This window comes from Rattus rattus, chromosome 14, assembly GCF_011064425.1.
Source record: "Rattus rattus isolate New Zealand chromosome 14, Rrattus_CSIRO_v1, whole genome shotgun sequence".
Taxonomy (NCBI): Eukaryota; Metazoa; Chordata; class Mammalia; order Rodentia; family Muridae; genus Rattus; species Rattus rattus.
The window spans coordinates 80,514,995-80,527,018 of record NC_046167.1 but is presented as its reverse complement, the minus strand read 5'-3'; the positions used below and the strand labels follow the sequence as shown (position 1 = coordinate 80,527,018).

General features: G+C 48.7%; 1 protein-coding gene across 2 annotated transcripts in view; it reads right to left on the bottom strand.

Annotated features, from left to right (window-relative positions):
• Spock1 (SPARC (osteonectin), cwcv and kazal like domains proteoglycan 1) overlaps positions 1 to 12,024 on the bottom strand; it is a 473,240-nt gene that overhangs the window by 154,204 nt on the left and 307,012 nt on the right. The window lies entirely within an intron of this gene.

Here is a 12,024-nt window from a genome sequence, read left to right as displayed (position 1 = left end):
GCTCAAATGGACCTCGTGCACGAACAGTTTAAGGTTTGGTTTTTTTTTTTTTGTTTTTGTTTTTGTTTTTTTAACTTCGGGATGGGCAAGGAATTTGTACAACACAAAGTTAGGATGTAAGTGGGAGAGGGAAAACCTTGCACATAAATATTTATTGTGCGAGGCGGGATTAGATAAGGCTCGTGACGGGCATGGAAAGTGATAAGGGAGCTTGAGAGGAAAACAGAGATCAATTTCTAGGGCAAGGATTAGCGAAGCATTAATATTTGAATTGAGTCTTGAAGGATGGGCAGGATTCTGCAAAGCAAAGATGGAAAAAGACAAACCGGGCCAGAAGAGCGGTGTGAGCATTCGTGGGGCCAGAAGAGCAGTGTGAGCATTCGTGGGACCAGAAGAGCAGTGTGAGCATTCATGGGGCCAGAAGAGTGGCGTGAGCATTCGTGGGGCGACGCGTTTTTGGGCAACCGTGGGAAAGTCGGTCCGTTCCCTGGGTTTGTGGATGTGAATAAGGAAGAGAGGGGGAAAGCTGGCTCGAACACACAATGCCAGGAAGGATTCCCAAAGGCACAAGGTCACACACAGAGGCATTTTCTAGAGTAAGCCTGAGCAGTAGCCCCCAGGCTAATCTGCATGCCGCTGTAGATGCCACCGGCACTGCACAGAGGAGGCCCCAGGGAATTCTCTGCAAAACAAAGGCAACTATGCCATCTCTCAGCTTCCAGGCTGAAAGTCTATTAGGCAGTAAATCTTTCATAACTGTTCGCCCAGCCAGGGGAGGCGTGCCCCCCCCCAACACCATCCCCATACAAACATTTGGTTAAACAGATTGACATTCCAAGCAGGAACTGCTTTGCTGTTTACCCCCACCAGTGAGGTCCCAGCGATCACATAGTCATAATCCCCACCACCGCCCACCACCCCTTCCACCCCAGGCCTTGGAAAACACACATCACTTTCTTTAGGTTGCAGCTAATTCCTCAAGGGTCCTGAATGCACAACATTGCAGTACATTCCTGCTGAATACCCAGGGGCAGCTCTGCCCCGTGGCAGGGGTAGCAGCTGTGAACGACGAGGGTCTACCCTTTAGTCAGTCTTGGCGGCAACAAGGCCCTCATTCCCATCCCAGTGGAATCCCCTGGCAGAGTCTACTTCCCATGGGATACTCTGGTGCCTGGAGCTTAACAGAGAAAAAGGCTTCTGTAAGAGAGGCTGGTCTGAGCCCAGGGAACAAGGCTTGCTCCTAGCTCTTAAGCTGAGAAGGGCCTCTGGGAGGCAAGCAGCAGAGAAAGCTCCTCCTGTGCCAGGCCTGCCTGGATGCCGCCATGTTGCTGCCTTGATGATAACAGACTGAGTCTCTGAACCTGTAAGCCAGCCCCAATTAAATGTTGTCCTTATAAGAGTTGCTTTGGTCATGGTATCTGCTCACTGCAGTAAAACCCTAACTAAGACAGCTAGACCACCAGCAACCCCACCACAGTGGCCAGTTAAGGTGTTTCCACCAGTTAGATTTCCACCAGTAGATGCCAATGCCTCTGAGACTTGGAATTTCCGCCTCAGTGGCTTTCAGAGATGGAGAATCTCAGGCTGGCCTCCTTGGGGGGGGGTGGGGGTGGGTTGAAACCCACAACACTCTGTGATGTGGGCGACAGGCCTTAGGGTAGAACTTGAACTCTTTTTGCTTCTGCGGGTGACTTCTTATGAACACTTAATGTGTATGCTGCTCAGGTGGGCTGAACAATGCCACGGTCACAAGGAGAGCAAATGAGCTGTGCAAGAGAGAAGGGCACAGATCTCGGCTCACGGGCTTCTGGGACTGAGTTCTGTTCGGCTGCTTTTTGACCTGAATATACTTTCCCCTCTTGTATGGCTTGGTGGCTGCCATTGGCTAATACACGAAGGCGTGCTTATGACAGATCTAGGATGGGAAGTGTGTGCGTTGTAGTAGTTGGGCTTGGAGGTTTGCATTTTGTCCTCGAAGCGGGTAACAAGGCTTCCTAATTACAAGAATGATGGCTGGCCCTTAGTCGAGTGTGTCTGACAGGCAGGCGGCGAACTAAGCCCTCAAATTGGATTAGCTTATTACCCTAGTTTGTGTTCTGTTGCTGTAATAAATACAACTAAAAACAACTTAGGGAGGAAGGAGTTCATTTCCACTTAGATTTCCCCAATCGCGGTCTACCACGGAGGGAAATTGAGGCAGGAACTGAAGCTGGGGCAGAGACAAGAACCAAGGAGAAACGCCACTTACTGGCTCGCTTCAACTACCTTTCTTATACAAGGTAGGACCGTCTGTCCTTCTCTCCTTCATGGACAGGAGGTCAAGAAAATGCTGCCCAGACAGACCCACAAGTCACCCTGACGGAGGTGATCTCTCAATTGAGGGTCCCTCTTCCCAGTCTGCTCATTTAGCCCTCACAGCATCCAAAGATGGGGCCTTGGCCAAAATGCACATCACATGAAATCAGCCTTAAAGATAAACAGCAGGAGAGAGGTACAGTGGGAATTTACATATTGGTCTGTAAACCCACACTACGTTCTGTTATGTGCCACAGTCTAAGAGTCACCCAGGAACTTCTGTCCTCTAGAAAGCCGACTTAGAGGCCAAACCTCATCCAAGTCTACAGCCCAGATCTCACCATTTTCCTGATGCCTTCTGGGAAAATAAGAAGTAAAAGAGCCCTGACCCCACACCATACAGGCCCGGAGCAATGAGCTGAGTCATCCCATTTCCTGGCCCACAGCTCCGCCTGCATTCCTGGAGTCCTGTAAGCACCAGGCACAACCAGACGGCTAAAGGCCATCGTAAGAAATCAATCAACCAAAGCCAAGGCAGCATGGCAACACCAGAGCCCAGCTCTCCTACTACAGAAAGGTCTAGATATCCTAACTCAGCCAAAGCACTAGAAAAATGATCTTAAATCCAATCTTATGAAGACAATAGAGGCCTTTAGAGAGGAAACAAATCAATCCCTTCAAGAAATGCAGGTGAATACAGTCAAACAGGAAAAGTCAAAACTGTTCAAGACCTGAAAATGGAAATGGAAGCAATACGGAGAGCACCAACTGAGGGGATTCTGCAGATGGGGAAACCAAGAGGAGAGAAGAGGAACTACAGATGCGGCCATCGCCAACAGGATACAAGAGATGGAAAAGAGAATCCCAAGCTTGTTTGCTCTGGACATGGCAATGACCATCCCGTCTCCCAGCAGTCATTTGGTCCACATTCATTCAAGGCTCTCTGTATTCTCACAATCTGTCATCCTACCATTAGGATAACTATGATAGATGATCCTTCCTGTCTGAGAAGCCAGATGTTCTTAATAAACAGAGCATCCACTGCAAACACTGATACTTTAAAAATATCAGTGTCCTGTTGGTTCAAGCCTGTAACTCAACTACTTGAGAGAATCTTAAGTTCAAGGCCTGCCCAGGCAACTAAGCACAATGCTGTTTCTAAATACAAAGGGAAAAGGGGGATTGGGGTAGAGCCCTTGCCTAGCATTCATGAGGTCCTAGGTTCAATCCTCAGCACCACACAAACAAACCAACCAATCAACCACTCGCCTACCCACCCACCCATCCATTCCTTGACTGCACACACCTATGGAAGGGCATACCCAGAGAAATCAAACCTGCCACACAGTAACTGTGAGGGTCTGAGTGCTTCCAACACATCTATGAATTGTTTAGAGCGAATGAACCCCACAGCGCTACACAACAGACGTGAATCAAGCCGTCAGCCTGTTTCGCTGCCTGCATATACTCTGCTTTGGAAGTCAGCAATGCTTGGCTTGAAGGCAGCTGAGAGGGTGAGGAACCCGGGTCTACCATGCTCCGAGGAGCAGCCACAAGGCTTCCAACACTGACACAGCATGGGGCTGGCCTTGCTCCTCTTTACAAAGGGAATGATTGATAAGATAACCTAGAAGTGGGTTTCATCTAGGGTAGAGCCTTGGAAAGCTTTCTCCCATCCATGTTGGCCCGTTGACTGACGTGGTCTTTGCACATCTCGGACAGGCAGCCATATTGTTGAGAGTTCACTGCGTCTCACAGTGGTTGCCCCGGACCACCAGCTCTGACCATCTTTCCACCCCCACTTCCTCAATGTTCCCTGAGCTTAGGTGCAGGGCTTGTGTTATAGATCCCCCATGTTGGACTGGGTACCCCACGGTCTTTATTCTCTGCATTTTGACCAGTTGGAGAGGTTTTTCCAAGGGAAGAAAGTTCTTTGATGAGATGTCAGGCTGTGCATACCCATGGGCATAAAGATGATCTGTGTGAATGTGTATGTGCATGCATGTGTGTGTGTACATATGTACACTTGTGTGCATGTGTGTGCAAGTGTGTGTGCATGCATGTGAATGTGCATGTGTGTGAATGTGTGTGCATATATGTGTGTGTATGTATATGCACTTGTGTGCATGTATGCAAGTGTGAGCATGTGTGTCCGTACATGTGTGTGCATACATGTTTGTGTGTGGGTATGTATGTGTGCTTGTGAGCGTGCATGTGTGTGAATGTGTATGCATATGTGCGTGTGTGTGTGTGTGTGTTTGACATGGGGGAATGGTGGAACACGGGAGCAGATGGAACAGGGAAAAGGGGGTGTACCGAATGCATTCCTAGCACATTTCTGTATGCCATCCTCAAACATAATCATCAGGGCCGGACAGACGGCTCAGCAGTTAGGAGCCCTGGCTACTCTCCCAGAGAACCCAGGTTTGATTTCCAGCACCCACATTGCAGCTCACAACCACCTGTAACGCTTCTGTCTCCATGGCCACTGCACACACATGCTGCATATTCACGCAGGTGTCTGCAAAGCACCTGCACACAGAGAAGAGAAAGAAATGTGTCTTTTCAGAAAATAATGATGGTTAAAACTAACATTTTTAAAAAGAGAAACCCTGCCGCCAGGGTGTGTGTGTGTGTGTGTGTGTGTGTGTGTGTGTGTGTGTGTGTGTGTGCATGGTGAGGATGACCAGGTGTCAGTCACAGCCCCACACAGATTTGAACTTTTGGTGTCAGGTACTGAGGATTTCTTGGTGAGACTCTCCCAGCACATGCTTGGTGACAAAATACAGCAATCCTCTGGAAACGACTACATTTAGTGTGGCTGCTACGATTTGTGTCACCACACCTGCAGGACTGGTGGAGAGCCGAACAGACTGTGTAGCCAGCAGGGGTACAACAGGTCATGGGAAGGTCATGTCATCCAGCTCACCTTCCAGGAGAAACCAGCACAGAGTCAACTGGCATAAGACACACACACCTAATTAATTTTCCAAAATAACGTCCACAATTCTTTCTTCAAGGGAAGAAAACAAAGGAATGAACTAATTTATAGAGAGATTTGTTGAGCTCTAGCACACTGAATTCAGAAGCCAGTTAATTACAAGCTTCGTGTGGGTTTTTTTCTTTTTAATTAATTTTATTTTTTAAGCTCATTGCGTGGTCTCAATTAAGGTGGTGATATTTTAATTATCGTAATTGTTTCTGAACTTGTTTTTGAGTTCAATGAGTTTATTTTTTAATTAGCTACATCGATTTTTGAAATCCAGGATCAAACCTCTTCACCGTCCTTGAGCATATTCTACTGGCTTAACTGGCAAAGGGTCAGGGTCAAAACACCCGTGAGAGCAAAGCCAGAGGCTACTTCCTAGCCACTGAGAGGAGAGAGGGTTTTTTATTCTGAAATTTGACACAAAAGATCCCCCAGTCACCTGGGCAAGCACACTTGCCTGTCTGAGTTTACTCGGCCAACATTAGCAGAGTTTTACTCAAAGAGAAGCATCTTTGGGCAGGCCAGAGGCCAGCATCTCCTCCTGGGAGCTCACAGCTCAATAGAAGACACAGATGTGGGAATCGGACCTTGCAGAGGGCTAGTGAGCTCCCTGGAGAGACGGGCACAGGTGGAAAAGTGGATTTGAGTTAGGCAGTAATGTGGCAGAGGAGAAGAGAGAGAGTCTCTTTCCAGGGACACTAGGGGACTGGCCCCCTCAGGAACCCGTGTGACATCAGGCTTGCAACAGGCTGTTAGGAGTGGCAAGTACCCCACAGAGGGCAAGTAGACACAGTCATGGAGGGCCCTGACAGCTGTGGGGGAGCCACAGCCTCCAAGTTCCACATGGTAGGTCCTGGTGATACCTGAGAAGCTCTTTCATTTCTAAGTATCCCAGAGCTGGAAGAGGGAGCCTCAGATTTCACACAAGCAAGAACCACCTCTCCATTAAGACAGAGGAGTGTTGACGACTCTCAGGAACACCCTTTCTGCCTTCCCTGGACTAACTGCCTGATGCCCTCTCCCTCTGGTCACCAAGCTGCACAGGATTCTGGGGAGCAAACGCTACTACCCTCTGAGTTCAGGAAGCCTACAACGGATCTAAAAGTTGGGTGCACTGTGGCCCGCTGTGGGGGTCCCAGAAGCTCTCTCATGCACGGGTCACTCAGTTTACAAAACATGTACAAATTAATGATGGTCCCACCTCTCATTCCTGCCTCTAGGAGTGGCCTCTGCCCGGGATGCCCTCAGGCAGTAGCCATCTGAAGAGCGGCCATGCCCAAGGATTCATTAAGAGTGACTTCAGAGATGACTGACAAAGAAATTACTCCAAACTGTGAAAACCTCCTCAAGCTAGGATCCTGGACATTTATTATAGCTTGTCTGTCCCCATGGTAACCCGCGTGCGCATCTCGCCTCCCCCTCTCCAAGGCGCCTGTTTACTAGCTGACGCCAGAACCTCACGGAATACAAATTGCACTCATTGGGTCTTGCTGGAAGCTGGAAGGACGGTGGCAGCTTGAAAAGTCTCCTTCATTACTCTCGGCCTTCACATTCAAGGGCTTCCCAAGTTCTCTGAGGCCGAACAAAGAGACTTATCATCCACGTGGTTAGGTAGCACACAGAGTTAATTTCTGAGACACAGAAGACTAACCCTGTGTGTCCGAGGACTGGAGAATGGCCACCGAGGATGGTGTAGGACAGATAATGACACGGAGGCAGAGGACAAAAAGACACAGCTAATCAAAGACAGCTCTGTGCTTCTCCTTTCCCCTAAAACCAGGGTCTGAAGAGTCCCGGTTCTCTGCGTGAAAGTGAAAAACACCTTCCTCATCACTGAAGGCATGGACGCAGGGACCGTCGTGGGAAAACACTTGCACGGTTTAAGGCGTTTATTACTCTTGACTTTATGATGTGCATAAAATTAACACTAGAAGACATTTTCATTTAAAAGAGGGGGGGAATTAGTAGCTTAGGATCCGACAAGTCAAAATTAGACAAAAGGAGAACATGACGTCCCAGTGGTTTATCACAAGGGAAAACTAAACAATTGGAACGTTCATCTGCATTAGTTGTCTATGCCGCATCATGGCTAATCTAGGTTGCCCGGCTTGGCTCACCTGGGAAGAGGAAACCAAAATTAAACAGTTGCCTCCATCAGGGGGTGCTGGGAGCATGCCTGGGAGGCTGTTTTCTTGATTGCTAATTGATGTAGGAGGATCCAGGCTTCTGGTACACATGGTTCCATCACTAGGCAGAGGGGCCTGAGCTGTGTAGGAAAGGAACCTTGACCATGAGCCTGGGAGAAAGCAGTTGCTTTCGGTCATGGTGTTTGCCCTAGTGACAGGAACCAGACTAGAACAGGCGGCTAGAACAGAATAGCACAGACCACACACAGCACACACAGCACACACAGCAGTCCGTTTATTTCCTCACAGCTCTAGAGAATGGAACCTTGATGCTCCTCGGCATGGCGGGATTCTGTAGAAGCCTCTCCCTAGCCTGGGATTGCTCTGTCCCCATGTGGCCTTCTTTTGACTGCATGCCCTTGGAGAGACACACAGTAGGTCCCCTCCTATGTTCTGATGAGGAGGGACACCGACTCTGGAGTTTGCGCCCCACCCTGTAATGCTTAGAAAGGTTATATCTAATTTAATCCTGATCGCTCCCGAGAACCCTTGTTTCCAAACATGGCCACGGTGTGTGTGGAGACTCCAGCTTGCTGGTTTGGAAGAGATGAGGTACCATTCGGCCCTTGACATCACCTCCAGGTAAATGGCGGAACTAACTACAAACCATGTGTGTCGTCGCGTGCAGCCGTGCTAAAGACATATGTACGTTTGTACGTACTGATATAGGTAGACATTTGTGAGAAATTAGGTAAAAACGTAATTCGAGAGTAAAGATTAACTGACGGGGGAAAATAGCTTCTCGGTACCAGAATAGCCTTCATGGTCAAGCCAAGACTGAAATCCAGATTTGTCTTTTTTTTTCTAAAGAGGTACCTTCTCCTTTCCATTCCCGCTTCTCCTGAAGCCTCACTTCCCACAGGAGCCCAAGCCTCCTCCTCACCCAGCTTCTCCGGGTTGGTTGCTTTATACCCTGTGGTACCTCTGGGACACTCAGGTATAGATTCAGATGCCCCCCAGAAGGCAGATTAACATGGCTGGTGCCTGCGGAAACTGGCTCTAGAACCACTGTCAGGGGATCTAGTCCCTTCTGCCTCCTGGAGAATCTTTTGTAACAAGGAGACAATAAAAGTTAGGCTTATGACCGAAGGCCAGAACAGGTTCCTGTATGTTCCTGAGAGGTTTTGCCATTTGCCTCAGTGATGAAGAAGTTGAGTACTGCCCATGACTGGTTGGAACTAATGACATCCATCAAGAAGAGAACGGGCCCTTGGCTCACACACAGAACAAGACATTATGAGCAACCACCGCTAAGGCCAAGATGGTAAGTTATACACCCTAACCATTAGAAGGCCAAGCATCATGAGACCTGTGCTTGATCGGCTGTGGAAAATGTGTGTCAGCGGGCACAGAGCTGTATCGACCTGGCCAGCTGTTCTCCATTCCAAGGCTCTCACCACAGCCTTCCATTTCCTACGAGCTCCATAAGGAGGAAGGGAGCACCTTCCCTTGGTGATTCCAACAAGAAACTGATTTCCCTTGGAAAGCGTCACACGGGGCAAAGGGCGCCACACAGAATAGGGCAGCACGGGGTTGGGCCTCAGTGGGGAGAAAGGGAAGGAGGAACATCTTATTATGATAAGGTCTCACTGGTCAGGGAACTGGTGATGTTAACAGTCACACATTCTATCTCCACCATGAGGAAGCCCGGGCAGACATCAGTGTACTCTTGACTGATCAGCTGGTAACAGACACAGGGACACCGACTGACCTATTTGTGGTCATGCAGTCAGTGAGGCTGGGCTTTAGTTCTGACGAGTGTCACACCACAGGGGAGGCCCAGAGCCACCAGAACACTAATGCCACATTCCACTATGGGGATCAAGGTGGGGAACACAGCACCAAGCAGCCGCACACCCTATGCTGAGTGTGGTACCAGCTGTCTATGATGTCAGCACTCAGAAGGACCGGGAGTTGAGGTCACCATTGGCTACACAGTGAGTTCAAGGCCCACCTGGGCTACTTGAGAACTTTCTCGACAAGCAAGCAGGCAAGCAAAAACAAGCCAAGTTTTGGGGTGTTTGAATAAGCTTGTGTTTCTGGTTTGATAGATAGATAGATAAATAGATAGATAGATAGATAGATAGATAGATAGATAGATAGATAGATAGTCAGTCAGTCAAGGACTGGGAAAGTCTCGTTTACATACCTCTCCTGAGGCTGCTCCCATGACACATTTAACCCATGGCACAGAGGGAGAGGTCCACCAAGCCTGGCAGCAATAAAGGTGGAACAGAATTGGGCTGGAGCGATGGCTCAGTGGTTAAGAGCACTGATTGCTCCTCCAGAGGTCCTGAGTTCAATTCCTACACCTACATGGTGGCTCACAACCATCTGTAATGGGATCTGATACCTTCTTCTGGTGTGTCTGAAGACAGCCACAGTGTACTCATATACAAAAAATAAATAAATAAATCTTAAAAAAAGATGACAGGATGAACAAGAGGACCCGAGAAAGGCTGGACCTCAAAGAGGAGGACAGGATTTGTCCACAGAGATGTCACAGCTTCCCATCCCTCAGGACGGCCAGAATTTAATCAAAATGTTTTAGTAGTAAAAAGGACTAGGGCCCCTTTTCACTCTAATTGACATAAATTATTCATAAGACGAGAATGAGCAGAAGAAAGAGGATTATTTAAAATACAAAAGAACCAATTCATAACCTAGGAGGATCAGAGTTCATAACAAGACAGGAAAAATCAAATATTTACAGGGGGAAGAAAGTGGCTCGCCTAAAAGATAAAAGATCGCCGTCACGCAGAAAGGCTATATCCGTATCTGTGCACCATTTCCACGCCGCTAAAACTCCCATAAACCACAGAGCCTTCCCCAGAACAAAGACAGACACAGAACGAATTCTCCCGAAGCTGATTTCCCCACTGTGACCAGTGGCGTGGCTACTGACCACGTCAAGAATCCACCTCCACCCTTTCTGTGCACCAAGAAGCCATGGGCTGCAGGGTTTGCAGCAGAGAGGCTAAAGGGGGGGGGCATGCTACCTACCCTGTGGGGCCTGAGGTCTGAGGTTTGAGGGGAGAATCCAGGGAAGGCGCCTGACACAGATGGTCAGCTGCCACTCTCGTTCCCACCAGCTCCTCTCAGCTTTCTCCCAAGGTCCAGAAAACCACATCAGGAACCAGAGTGTTCTCCTAGCCTCCTCCCCAAAGAGGCTAGAAGTGAAGACCAAGAATCACTTTCCTAAGTTCTGTGTTCCAGGATCGCACAACCAAAGTCACATCCAGAAAACTACACCACCGCACCCCCACAGCCATGTGTGTAATGTTTTATTATGCTCAAGAGACGTTCTGTGAGCCTTGACACATTTGTGCTGGGGAAAAAGGGGGTTGGAGGGCTGAGGTGTCCTCTGAGCTTACATTCAAGTGCAAGCAAAAGAACCTGGTGAAGGAAAACAGAGTTAGGTAAACGCTGTTAATACAAGCAGACAAAGGGCAGAGTCTGAGGCGGTTGGTTATAAGTGGGGTAAGTTGGGGGCACTCGAGTAGGCGAAAAACAGCAATGTGAACTGGTGTAGAAGGTTCACATCTCAGGTCTTCAGTCAGACCCACTCACTGCCTACACCCAGATGTGTCTATCCTGTTTCTGCAGAGCTGGTGGGAGATGGGAATATATTGCAATGACCAGTAAGATCTAGGGTAAGCCTGCCTCAGAATGGAGTGAAGGGTGCTTGCTCCAAAAGACCAACCACAGCTCCTCGGATGACGTGACATCCTATGAGCAGATCATCAGGGCGGAGCTCTGTGGAGGCTCTTGGAACCCATTTGCTGGCTGCCTTCCCGAGGAAGGGTCAAAACCAGATGAAGAGAGAGAGAACCAAGAGTGGCATGCATTGTGTGCCTAGGACAGCCTGTCCCGCCCTCCTTTTCTTGTTTCTACAATCCAGTGTAAGCCTTGTTTCATCACGGCCATCACTGGTCTGCTGTGTAATCGACCCAAAATTCACGTAGACTGGCAGAGAGGAGGCTCCAAGGGTAGACAGACAGTGTCTTCTCAGCACTGAGGCTCAGACTAGGTGTTTGCTCTTGCTGGACCTGAGAGACCGGGAGAAAAGTTTGAAAAGTGCTGAAAGTGTTTACTGAGTTTAGAGGGTCCTGGAGAAAAGAAGAGAGCTCTCCAGAGCCTGCCACGCACGGTGGAAAATTGCCAGAGAGGGAAAGAGCATCCAGAGAACACTGGGTAGCGAAACGTCCATTCTGTCTGGACCGTAAAGCGGGTCCCATTCAAGGCACTTCACCGAGAATGTATCCCATGTCCTTCTAGCAAGCATCCAGGCCACCTCCTTCTAGAGACCTCAGTTCCACCAATGAAAGAACCCAAGGCTGGCTTTTCAAAAAGCAGATGGTATAGTTTAAAGCATTTGGGGGCTGATTTTTTTTCTATCTGCCAAAAACTAGGTGAGGTACACATAAGCATTTACGGTTCCCTAGGTATCACACTTAATATTCTAATTGAAGCTGTTATTGCTCTTGTCCCTCCCAATGTTAATTTTCCGGATACTCTCGGCCACGGATTTATAAATGGGTAATCAGAGACTAT